We start from the raw sequence: 13290 nt of genomic DNA, 5'->3' as shown, positions 1-13290 counted from the left end.
TGATCAGGAAGAGAGGAACTGGCTCTATTGCATTGGGAAACCGCACAGGGCTTTCAGTCAATCCATAAGCACTTAGTAAGTACCTGATACATTTTATGCACTGTACTTATTTTTGAAAATTTTCCTTTTTTAAAAAAATTCGGAACTTAACACCAAATAAAATTAGCATTTTCATATACGTAATGGAACAAAAAAATATTGTACACTGAAGCTCTATTATATATAGTTTGCTTTTATTTTTAAGTATATAATAAATTCAGCAGGTAACATTCAAAACTATCCTGTTTGTAATTACTTCTGGCCTTCCTTCTCTTCTCTGCACTTTAAAAATAATCGAATGACTCTTTTTGCTCCCTTTTTTCTTCACTTCTACATCCCTAATTCCCCTCAACCTTGCACTAATCCCTTCTTCCCAAATTGAAAAAAAGAAAGCAAAAAATTTGTACTAAATATGCTTAGTCAAGCGAACAGATTCCCACATTGTCTGTGCCTGAAGAGGTATGCCTTGTTCTTTATCCTCAGTCAGGTGGATAGCAGACTTCATTATCAGCTGTTCCTTTAGAGTACTGGTTTGTCCTTGCATTGATCAATGTTCTTAAGTCTTTCACAGTTGTTTTTCTTTACAATGTTTTTTTTTTTTATAGTATAAATTGTTCTGGTTCTGATCACTTCACTCTGCATCAGCTTATACAAATCTTCTTAGGTTTCTTTGAAATAATAGCTTTTGTCATTTCTTAGGGTATAATATTCCATTATATTCATACTTTGTTCAGTCGTTCCTCATTTGATGGGCACACCCTCTTCTTCGCTATAATAAACAGATCTGCTATAAACATTTTATGCATACGGACTCTTTTCTTCTTCATTTGAATTCAAATTGCTTTCTTGAATGAACCAGTTCAAAGCTCCACCAATAATGAATGCACTATACAGGCACTGTACTTTCATTGATAACCTGACTGTTTAATGCTGAGAAAGCTCTCAAGCACCACAACTCTTTAAGTATCACGATATGACTATGTAGCAAAAAACACTATGATTTCAGAAGAGCTATATGATAGAGAATCTAAATTTCAGTGCAAAAATGTATTGGGATGTGTGAGAGGGAATAAACTTGCACCATATTACCAATGAAGATTTGTACATGAGGAACTGGTTAAAAAAAGGAGCTATCTGAAGACCGGAAAAGGGAGATGTGTCTGTCATGCATTGAGAATGAGAATGAATAGATCAATAGTCTAGGCAGTATAATGGTATCTCCAGGATGCCAAAAGATTAAGAGGAAGACCTTTCTAGTTAGATGTCAATCTTCTACGGAGGGTTTATAGAAAACATGAACAAAAATTTCACAGGATGGAAAAGCATGAAGGATATTCACTGTGGGTTGGTGGAGGGGATAGCCATAGACAAAATCTAGATCCTCCAAAATAAACCTAAGACTTTTCTAAAAGTGGAAGGAGATACCCTTATATTATTCTAAGTCTAAAGAACATGAGAATAAAGATAAAAAGCAAAGAACTATGTGTGACCAAGAATGGATTCAAGCACAATCCTTTCTATAGTTACTAAAGAATTTTGACTTTTAAATGTTAGAGCAGAAATCAGGTTTTCAATAGTGCGGATCTGATAAGCAATTGATAATATTGAATAGTGTTGAATGAATGATTCGATAGATGCATAATGCAGACAAAGAAAATTCACATTTATATGATAATTTGTAAAGCATTTTCCTCACAACAACCCTTTGAAGTAGGTAGTTGTAGGTATTATAATTCCAATTTGATAGATGAGGAGGCCATGCCCATTGTCACAGAGTTAGTAAATGTCTGAAAGTGAGATCTGACCCCAGACTTTCTGGCTCCAAGTCCAGATTTTCTCCCACTATATCACACTGGGAGGAGAGCCTGGAGTGGCAAAGTGAGGTGGCCTAGTGGCAATAGGTGTCTAGTATCTCCACTACAATTGTCCATATTAATGATTTTTAACAAGCTCTTCTTTTATAGCACTTGGATGAAGTATGGGTAAAGTTGAGCATTCTTATTGCCTATGAATTAAGATAGGGATGGAATGGGAACTCTGATGAATCTGAGGGAGAGGCATGCATCTTAGAGAAAGGCAGACCTCAGTGGGCTCCTTTAAGAAGAAAGAAAAGAAACATTTATGAAGCACTTACTATGTGCCAGGTACTATACTAAATGCTTTACAAATACCTCATTTCATCCCCACAATACCCCAGGAGGTAGACAATATTACGGTTGAGTAAACTGGGGCAGGCAGAAATGAAGCAACTTGCCCAGTCATACAGCTAATGTCTGAGGTCAGATTTGAACTCAGATCTTCTTGATTTCAGGCCCAGCGCTCTATCTACCACACCACCCAGCTGCCAGAGTCCTAGAGGGGAAGAGTTTGTTGGGTCATAGAAGCACCATCATGAGGTTATTGGGCTGGAAAGGAGAGACAATTCAGTAGTTCTTTCTTTCCTTCCACTTTAATATTTTTCCCAAGACCTTTATGATGGCAAAAAAAATCTGCCTGCATTTTCTATTGCTTGGTGTGATATAACAATTCTAACCAACTGCCTATGATTTCCTAGAAATAGCATAGCCCCTTCATAATTTCTTTCTATCCCATATGGGGAGAATGCCAACTTCTAGTATTAAAAATATGCCTGTTCTTCACCACCTCCATTCCCCTTCCTAGTTATAATGGGTTCAACTGGAGCTTCTGAATTTAAAACCAACTAGATTCTGACTTGATATACTGTAAAAAGTTTAATTCTTGGACTGCACCTTTAGGCTTAGAACATTCAGAAAACACTAAGAAAACTTACATGTTTCAAAAAGATGCAAAAGAGCTCTATTGTTCATTGTGAAAAGGTCCCAAGGACCTATGGGATTTGTGGCTTGGCCAAACCACAACACCGCACTCTGCAGAGTATTGTTATCCTTTTCTTTGCCAAGTTTTGCTCACTTCTAGTTCTTACAGCTATGTCAGCCCATCATATACATTAACCTTTTGTTTTCTTGTTCATAATTCAGATTCCAACCAGACTTATTATTTAGTGGTTAGAATGAGAAGATGCACATATTAAAATTTACCTGATAAATTCACCACGATGAAAACTTACCTTCAAGCCATTTCCTTTTAATTTCTGTACTTTCTTGGATTGAGACATTTTGCAAAACCAAAGATGGGCAGGCAAGTGCAACTTATGGAATCTCAGTCTGATGGAGGATTATTTCTGGAATCATTCTGGGTTTGGGGGAAAATATCCAAAGAAGCCTAAATTATTTCCTACCATACCACTGAAAGATATTTAATATAAGCACACTGCAAAAATTCATGAATTTCAAGTCTGTAAAGAAAGGCAAAAGCATGTTAAAAGAGGCTGAAGTGGTGATGGTTGTAAAATGTCTTTATATCAGATCATGAATAGTTAATAGTGGTAGGAATGTTCGAGGTCCTCATTCTGAATGTGAGGAGCATAGGTCCCAGAGAGGATATTGAGCAGGCCAGTGTGAGACTTCAGAGCTTGTGGCTCCGAATACAATGCATGTTTAGAGCCGTTGAAAGAGAAAATGTTTTTTAAGTATTACATGTGTATGTATTCAGAGATTTATCTTGACAGATGCGCATGTTCAAAATTTAAAAGTGGTGGACTACTGATGCTATGATTTGTTTGTCAAGATTGACACCAACTCCCAAGAACCCAGAGCAACTTGAACATATCCACTTGCAGATCTGGGTTGGAGCCTTGGATTCCGTAAGTAGAAATAACCTATTTTCCAGCCAGACAAACTCATATGATAGTTCAATGACTGTGATAACTGCAATATTGACAGAACCCATGAGTATCAACAAATGCTACATTAACATGCCATAAGTAAAGATGAAAATGTCTTTTCTTAACAGGCATAATAGATTTTTCCCTTTGTATTTTCTTCTGTTGTCCAGATGTCTATTGGAAACATCTGAAATTGATGAGGAGGAAAAGGTTGATTTTAATGTACATTGTAGCATCTATGTAAAATAAAATCAAGCTATATATGAACATTAAGCCTAAAAGCCTGACCAATCTTTTTTTTAAGACAGAAAAACAAGATGTGGAAGCCTGAAGTTAAAGTGTGTGTGTGTGTGTGTGTGTGTGTGTGTGTGTGTGTGTGTGTGTGAGAGAGAGAGAGAGAGAGAGAGAGAGAGAGAGAGAGAGAGAAAGAGAGAGAGAGAATGGCATCACATTTTTACCTCATATATATATAAGATTTATCTTCTACCTGAATGGGAATTCTTAAATGTTTGCCAAGCTCTTTCCCTAGGCCCATTCTACACCTGGTTATTGTTTTATTCTGCATACGATTACACAGGCTTGCTTGGTCTTACCTTGTAACTTGGAAAGCCAGTTGGAAAGGACCTTGGACATCATCTAGTCCAACTGTCTTGTTCTAGTGAAAAGGAGGCTAAATGACACGACCAAGGTGACGTATAAAGTTAGGCTTTGAACAAAGATCCTCAGTCTTCTCTTTCATTATTTTGTCCTTTATGCTGTGGCCCATTTGGGGACAATGTGAACACCTAAGAATCATTCTATGACTGAGGATTCTAAGACAAAGAGGAAAGATGGTATGGTTGTACAGGTGCCAAAACAGTCAAAAAACCAAGCAGGCAGAAATGGTTTTGTTCAGTAAGAATTTTGTCATCGATATATAGAGATTTCGCCAGTAGAATGAAAATCTCCTCCTTTTAGCCTTTTGCCCTTGTATACTCTTCTCTCCTTTTTAAAAAATCACTTATTAGATAGAGGAGTAAGAATAATTCAGTGGATGAAACACTAAAAATGTCCTAACGGTATCTGCAAAAGAAACTGGCATCTGTCACTGACAAATAGTGAGATGGAAAAGCAAGACCGTTGTATTAGGAGCCAGGAGTCCTGGAGTCTCAGACTAGCACCTGTGTATCCTCCCTGGGATCCTCTCATTTTCTTCCCTTATGAAATGAGGACCTCCAATGTCCCCACCAATACTAACCATTCCTGATCTATATCAAGACATTATTTGCCTCTCTAGTAGCAGTTTAAAACAAAGTTGGATTTGTTCAAATAAAACACTAACCAGTTGGCAAAAAGTTTGATCAGATGACAAGTGTCATAGTAATGAAGCTCAGCATAAGCATACTAGCCCACGAAGCGCATCATCTGCACCCAGACTGTTCCTTATCCACCAGTATGTGCTTTTCCAAGCCCCAAGCTTCTACGTCTAGGCTCAGTTGCCTGGAAAATCAGTCTGTTAGCAGCAACTGTGTGGTCCTCAAAGTGTGTTTTAGGAGTCACAATAGAAAGCAAGAGTGCAGGCAGGTGATGGCATGTAGTTAGTGGTGGGATTTAAATGAATTAACAACCGGTTCTCCGCAGAACTGAGCCACGGTGCTGCCCCTGCCACTGACATGGCAGGCGTAGGCCCCGTCTCTGCAAATAACCAGTTCACAGAACTAAACCTAAAATTAGGTACCAGTTCTACCAAACAGAAAACTTCTCATAATGAACCATATGTAAAAGTCAACTATCAAATAGCAATGATAAAAGCTTTCTTCATCTTGTATGCCAACAATCACATATCTCTAAAATCATTGAAATAAAAAATATTCTTCCTAAGAGCCGAGCTTTAAAAGCTGCTAGGTGGTCAAGCACTGCACTTCAAGTCAGGGATATTTGAGTTTAAATCCTCCATCAGACACTCATTTAACATTGTGACCTTGAGCAATTAATTGAACCTCTCTCAGTCTTATTTTCCTCACCCATAAAACGGGCATAATAATCATACTGTTCTCACAAAGCTATTATGGGAATAGCCTGGAGAGAGTATGTAAAATTTTGTGTAAATATCAAATCAATACATGAATGACGGTAACTAACAGTGTTGTTCAGTCACATTGGATTCTTTGTGGCCCTAGCAGATCCCAGCACATGCATGCTATCCTCAGGGTTTTCTTGGCACAGATACTAGAGTGATTCTCCATTTCCTTCTACAGCAGATTAAGGCAAACAGAGGTCAAGTGCCTTGGCCAGAGTCACATAACTAGTAAGTATCAGAGACCTGATTTGAACTCAGGTCTCCCTAATTCCAGGCCCAGCCCTCAATCCACTGAGCCTCGGAGCTGTCCTAACAATAGTAACAGTAGTACATGATAATAATGGAAAAATAAGATGGATCTAGCTGGTAATAAGAAAGCAGCAGCTTATATTAGCTAAACACAATTTAAAATCATGAACAAGAACAGTGTTGAACAACTCAGTCCCACAATTCGTAAAATGTCTTGCAGATTGTTAGAAACTCCTCTGGATGTGACGTCGCGTTTCCCTTCTGCTCTCTGAGCTCCCACTTCATGATTATTAAATTGAATATGAGCTTAAAGTGCTTCCCATGGCAAATGCCATGTAAAAATGTCCATGTGTTTCATTGTTTGAAACCCATTGTGTTAATTTGATCAAATTTTCAGGAGACCCACCATTCATAGAATGGTCTAGGCATTCAAATGACAAATAAAGCAAAATGTTAAGGCCAAAGCAGAACCTTAATGTTCTAATTTTCTTTATAGACAAGAGGATAAACTTGTGGAAACACAAGAAATGTACCTTGAAAATTTGAAAAAAAATCAGGAAAGAATGGAAACTTTCCTGTATTTGTGCTATTATTTTTAAACTTAAGTATAGAACTTTGTATATACATATATGTGTATACACATATATGCCTATTAAATTACCCTTAGATCCAGAACATTGTTCTCACTCACTAAGATCTACATGGATGCCTAGACTATCCTCCAAAGTATTAGATATCTCCCTCAGATGACATCATCTGCAAATCTGATTAAATTATTTCTGAGATCATCTAGTTTGAAATGTCAATAGTTAGTGATGTGGAACTTCAGGAGAGAGACTAGGGCTGAATCTAGAAGCCATCGCTATGGAGATATATACATACACACACACATATATGTATATATTGACCCTATGAGGCTAGGACTTGCTATGGTGCCCAAGAATGTAGAGAGAGAAGAAAGGAGTGCCCAGGACAGAGCCAGAATAATGAAACAATAGAGAACCAGAAGTAATCAGACAAGTAAGAGACAGCAATTCCACATACTTCAGGAATGTCAGAGATTAGTTTTAGTGGGATGATAAAGCTAGGTTCCAATGGTAGACAAGTCAGGAGAGGACAAAAAGGAAACAGATGTTGCTATCATTTCTAGGAGTTAGGGCATAAAAGGGAGGAGAAATATAGAATGATAGTTTTAAAGGATGGGTAGATCAAATGAAGGACTTTTATAGATGGCATAGTTGTAGTCAGCAGGGAATGAGCCAGTAGATAGGGAAGGATGGAAGATTAGAGAGAGGATAATTGTGGGGGTGTTTCAACAATTCAGCCAGCAGCTGCTGTGAGAGTGAAAAACCAACACAAGCCCAACAACAAGAATGCTGCAAGCCCAGGTTCTTTTGATCTGCTTTACTAAGGAAAGCAACGTTAAGGGGTTAACAATCTTACTTTAATCCAGCATACAAATATCATTCACTTAGTTCAGGGGAAAAAGTCAGCACCCTAAACTTCAGAGCAAATACAAACAAATTACAAATATCAACAGACAGACCCTGTCTGATTCAAATCTCAATGCATAATTGCCAGACTTTAACAAAGTCCAAACATCTGGGTTTACAAGCTGGAGGGCTCTTAACTACAGCTGCCCAGGGTCTCCACATCAGCCAAGAGTGAGTGCCCCAAGCAAATAGCTCTGTTTTCTCTTTTTATGCACTCTTTAGCCATCATCAAATGTCATTTGAGCGACCAGAACTTAGGCTCCTTCGATTGGCTCTGGTCTTAGCAACTCCCCTGAGGGCTTCATGCCCACATAGGCTTAGCACCTAGTAGACAGGGGTTTGGGCCTGGGGCTTAGCACCCAATAAGACTCAATCAAAGACATCCCACTTAACTGATATTACAGGGGGGCAATCTTCTAGAAAAGTTAGAAGGATATAGGATGACGGGTATAATTCTAACTGGGCTTTCATCGAAGCCTGGAGAATTTTGCTTACTGTTGCTTAGGCAAGGGTGCCATCTTTAAATGTGAATGTTTGCAATAATCTGCTTAACTAAACCAACATTTTGACTTTAGCTGTCAAATGCTGCTTAGTTGCCCACTGATCAGTGCCAATCATAGCGGCTTTTTAAACAAAAGGTTCCCAGCTTATCCTTTGCTCCTGGAGGTTTATACTGCAGGAATGCATTGTTATTGTTTTCAAATAAGAAGGGCAACTAGAGTACAAAAAACATGCGAAAGTTTTGAAATTTGGTTTCCCATGTGTTTTGTTAATTGCCTTACCTCCTCATTCCATATGTAGACTCTAACATTACTGAAATCCGAATTGGCTAACTAGTCATGAACAGGGACTAATTTTTGGCAAACTAAAACATTTTCTTATTTAGCTAAAGATCCAGTTTTTTCTTTTGTTCTCATAAAATCTCTGAAGGTAATGTGTTTTAGGACTTGCTTTCACTACCAGTTGGCTTCAACAGATATGTGCTCAACTAATATATAGTTTCTTAGAGTGGTATCCTCATTGGACGAAGACATAAGTAGCAATGAAATGAGCAGAGATTGGAACTTTAAAATTACTTTTTTAGTTTGGCTATGAAAGTGGCATGATTAAAGATAATCTCAAAAAAGCTAATTCATGCTCTTTGATTAAATTCAGGAAAAGGAAAACAAACAAAACAATAGGTGAAACATATGTCCCGCTGAAAGCAGGAATAAGAGGGGAAACAGAAAGTTTCAGTTATGGCTTGAAAGCTTGTTTATGGCTGACCTTAAAGGGACCACCTCCCTATGTGGAATGGTCGGTTCAGTGGGATGATGCTCTTGCAAGGATCAAGAGGAAGAAGCCATATGTTTAGACACCTTCTAGACTGGTCAGGAACAGAAGGCCCATCCACAAGTCCCTCAGACAGGAAGCACATGGTAGAGTGAAAAAGAGTGTTGAATTGGGAGTCAAAGGATCTGGATACAAATGGCAGTTCTGCTGTTTATTCTCTGTGTCATTTTTGAGCAAGTTGCTTAATTTCTTTTTGGTCCTCGTCTCCTCTTTTATTAAATGAAGTAGTTAGACTTAGGTAACCTTGAAGGTCCCCTCCAACTTTGTATATAGGATTCTGAGGTTTCTTTGAAAAAAAGCAGGGATTTAAAATATTCAAATGTGACTATGGTACACACACAATTCTCTCCTCTCCCCTCCCAGAGCTTTTCGTAATTTTTCATTCAGTTGGTTATTCTCAGCCAAAGTAACTGTACATTTCAGTTGAATCTAGTTGAACAAGATACCGAGAATGTATTTGGGAAGGAACAGTCATTTCAAGAGATGTTAGAGAATAGCCATTTCTGATGATTCATAGCATTTTTTTTTCTTTTTTTTAAATTTAATTTAAATTTATTTATTTAACATATTTGGTTTTCAGCATTGATTTTCACAAGAGTTTGAATTACAAATTTTCTCCCCATTTCTACCCTCCACCCCACTCCAAGATGGCTTATATTCTGGTTGCCCTGTTCCCCAGTCAGCCCTCCCCTCTATCACCCCCCTGCCCTCTCATCCCCTTTTCCCTTCCTTTCTTGTAAGGCAAGATAAATTTCTACGCCCCATTGCCTGTGTATCTTATTTTTTAGTTGCATGCAAAAACTTTTTTTTTGAACATCTGATTTTAAAACTTTGAGTTCCAAATTCTCTCCCCTCTTATCTTCCTACTCACCGTCCCTAAGAAGTCGAGCAATTCAACCTAGGCCACACATGTATCATTATGTATAACCCTTCCACAATACTCATGTTGTGAAAGGCTAACTACATTTTGCTCCTTTTCAACCCATCCCGCTTTATTGAATTTTCTCCCTTGACCCTGTCCCCTTTCCAAAGTGTTTGTTTTGATTACCTCCACCCCCATCTGCCCTCCCCTCCATCATCCCCCCCCTTTTATTTTTTTTATCTTCCTCCCTCTTCTTTCCTGTGGGGTAAGATACCCAACTGAGTATGTATGGTATTCCCCCTCAGGCCAAATCTGATGAGAGCAAGGTTCACTCATTCCCCCCTCACCTGCCCTCTCCCCTCCTCCCACAGAACTGCTTCCTCTTGCCACCTTTACGTGAGATAATCCACCCCATTCTATCTCTCCCTATCTCCCTCTCTCAGTATGTTGCTCTCTCATCCCTTAATTTCATTTTATTTCTTTTAGATATCTTCCCTTCATCTTCAACTCACCCTGTGACTGCTCTCTCTCTTTTACATATATATATATATATATATATGAACAGACATATATATATACACACATACATACACACATAGATATATACATACATACACATTCTCATATATATACATAAACATATACATATATATATATGCATATTCCCTTCAACTACCCTAATACTGAGGTCTCATGAATCATACACATCATCTTTCCATGTAGGAATGTAAACAAAACAGTTCAACTTTGGTAAGTCCCTTCCAATTTCCGTTTCTTGATTACCTTTTCATGCTTCTCTTGATTCTTGTGTTTGAAAGTCAAATTTTCTATTCAGTTCTGGTCTTTTCATTGAGAAAGCTTGAAAGTCCTCTATTTTATTGAAAGTCCATATTTTGCCTTGGAACATGATACTCAATTTTGCTGGGTAGGTGATTCTAGGTTTTAATCCTAGCTCCATTGACCTCCGGAATATCGCATTCCAAGCCCTTCGATCTCTTAATGTAGAAGCTGCCAGGTCTTGGGTTATTCTGATTGTGTTTCCACAATACTCAAATTGTTTCTTTCTGGCTGCTTGCAGTATTTTCTCCTTGATCTGGGAGCTCTGGAATTTGGCAACAATATTCCTAGGAGATTTCTTTTTGGGATCTATTTGAGGAGGCGATCGATGGATTCTTTCAATTTCTATTTTGCCCTGTGGCTCTAGAATATCAGGGCAGTTCTCCTTGATAATTTCTTGAAAGATGATATCTAGGCTCTTTTTTTTGATCCTGGCTTTCAGGTAGTCCAATAATTTTTAAATTATCTCTCCTGGATCTATTTTCCAGGTCAGTGGTTTTTCCAAGGAGATATTTCACATTGTCTTCCATTTTTTCATTCCTTTGGTTCTGTTTTATAATATCCTGATTCCTCATAAAGTCACTAGCTTCCACTTGCTCCAATCTAATTTTTAAAGTAGTATTTTCTTCAGTGGTCTTTTGGACCTCCTTTTCCATTTGGCTAATTCTGCCTTTCAAGACATTCTTCTCCTCATTGGCTTTTTGGAGCTCTTTTGCCATTTGAGTTAGTCTGTTTTTTAAGGTGTTGTTTTCTTCAGTGTATTTTTCAATATTTTTTTGGGTGTCCTTTAGCAAGTCATTGACTTGTTTTTCATGGTTTTCTCGCATCCTTCTCATTTCTCTTCCCAATTTTTCCTCTACTTCTCTAACTTGCTTTTCCAAATCCTTTTTGAGTTCTTCTATGGCCTGTGGCCAGTTCATGTTTTTCTTGGAGGCTTTGGTTGTAGGCTCTATGACTTTGTTGTCTTCTTTAGGCTGTATGTTTTGGTCTTCTTTGTCACCAAAGAAAGAATCCAAAGTCTGAGACTGAATCTGGGCGCGTTTTCGCTGCCTGGCCATATTCCCAACCAACTAACTTGACCCTTGAGTTTTTCAGAGGGGTATGCCTGCTTGTAGACTAACGAGTTCTATGTTCCCCGTTTGTGTTGGAGGTGCCAGCTCTGTCAGACCCGCACTAGTCCTTCCCCAAGAACCCCCAGTCCGAACTGGGCTTAGATCTTCAGCAGGCTGTTGCACTCCTGCTCTGATCCGCCACTTAATTCCTCCCACCAGGTGGGCCTGGAGCCGGAAGTAACAACAGCTGTAGCTGCCCCACCTCCGCTGCCCCCGGGGCTGGAAGCCGAACCGTGAACTCCTTCCACTCCCGCAGCTTTTCCCACTAACCTTCTCCGCAGTCTTTGGTGTTTGAGGGTCAAGGGGTCTGGTAACTGCTGCAGCGGCTCACTGAATCAGGGCGCTAGGGCCCCCTCCGCCTGGCTTCTGGTCTGGATGGTCCACTCCGCTTAGGCTGGGCTCTGCTCCACTCCGTTCCCAGCTCCCAGCTCCCAGCTCCGTGTGGAATAGACCTCACCCAGAGACCATCCAGGCTGTCCTGGGCTGGAGCCCTGCTTCCCTCTGCTGTTCTGTGGGTTCTGCCATTCTAGAATTGGTTCAAAGCCATTTTTTATAGGTTTTTGGAGGGACTGGGGTACAGAGCTCACTCTAGTCCCTGCTTACCAGCCGCCATCTTGGCTCCACCCCCTCGATTCATAGCATTTTTAAAGTTACATGAAGAGTTTTCAAAAAAATAAGGCATCAATTTTAGTTTAAAAGTATGCCTCTAAAGTTTAATTTTCTAAAGTATAATTTTTCTAGAACTATTTTTGCACTTATCAATCATTTAAGAAAGAAAAATAAAATTAGAAAACTATTGTGCTATTATTTTTAAACTTAAGTATAGAACTTTGTATATACATATATGTGTATACACATATACGCCTATTAAATTACCCTTAGATCCAGAACATTGTTCTAACTCACTAAGATCTATATGGATTCCTGGACTATCCTCCAAAGTATTAGATATCTCCCTCAGATGACATCATCTGCAAATCTGATTAAATTATTTCTGAGATCATCTAGTTTGAAATGTCAATAGTTAGTGATGTGGAACTTCAGGAGAGAGACTAGGGCTGAATCTAGAAGCCATCACTATGGAGATATATACATATTTAAGTTAAAATCATTTTATTCTACTTACATTACTTATATATTAGTGTAGAATGAACTTGAGCTCTAGTACTAGAAGAAATGAAGAAACACATGAGAAAAGACATCTCATGTAGAAGAAATTATGCAGAGTCCACATCCAAGTTTTTCCTCTGGGAGGCCTTCCCCAAACATTGTAGTCCATAGGCAAAAAAGCATTTATATCACTCTTTTAAAATTTAGCATTTATTGCCTATTATGGCTAGTATTTTTGGTTTGTTTAGGACATGTGTGTTACTGTTAGGTTCCGTCTAGACCCACAAAAATAAATTTTAAGTTCTTTCTGCTCTAGAATTGTGTCATCTTTTTTAAAACCCCTATTTCCATTGAGTTTAGCCTAGTATGCCACTCATAGTAGGCATCCAATAAACATGATTGATCATTCTTTAATTATGAATTTATTCCTTCTCATTTCAACTGCTACCCGC

This window comes from Trichosurus vulpecula, chromosome 2, assembly GCF_011100635.1.
Source record: "Trichosurus vulpecula isolate mTriVul1 chromosome 2, mTriVul1.pri, whole genome shotgun sequence".
Classification (NCBI taxonomy): Eukaryota; Metazoa; Chordata; class Mammalia; order Diprotodontia; family Phalangeridae; genus Trichosurus; species Trichosurus vulpecula.
Note: the sequence above shows the minus strand (reverse complement) of the source record.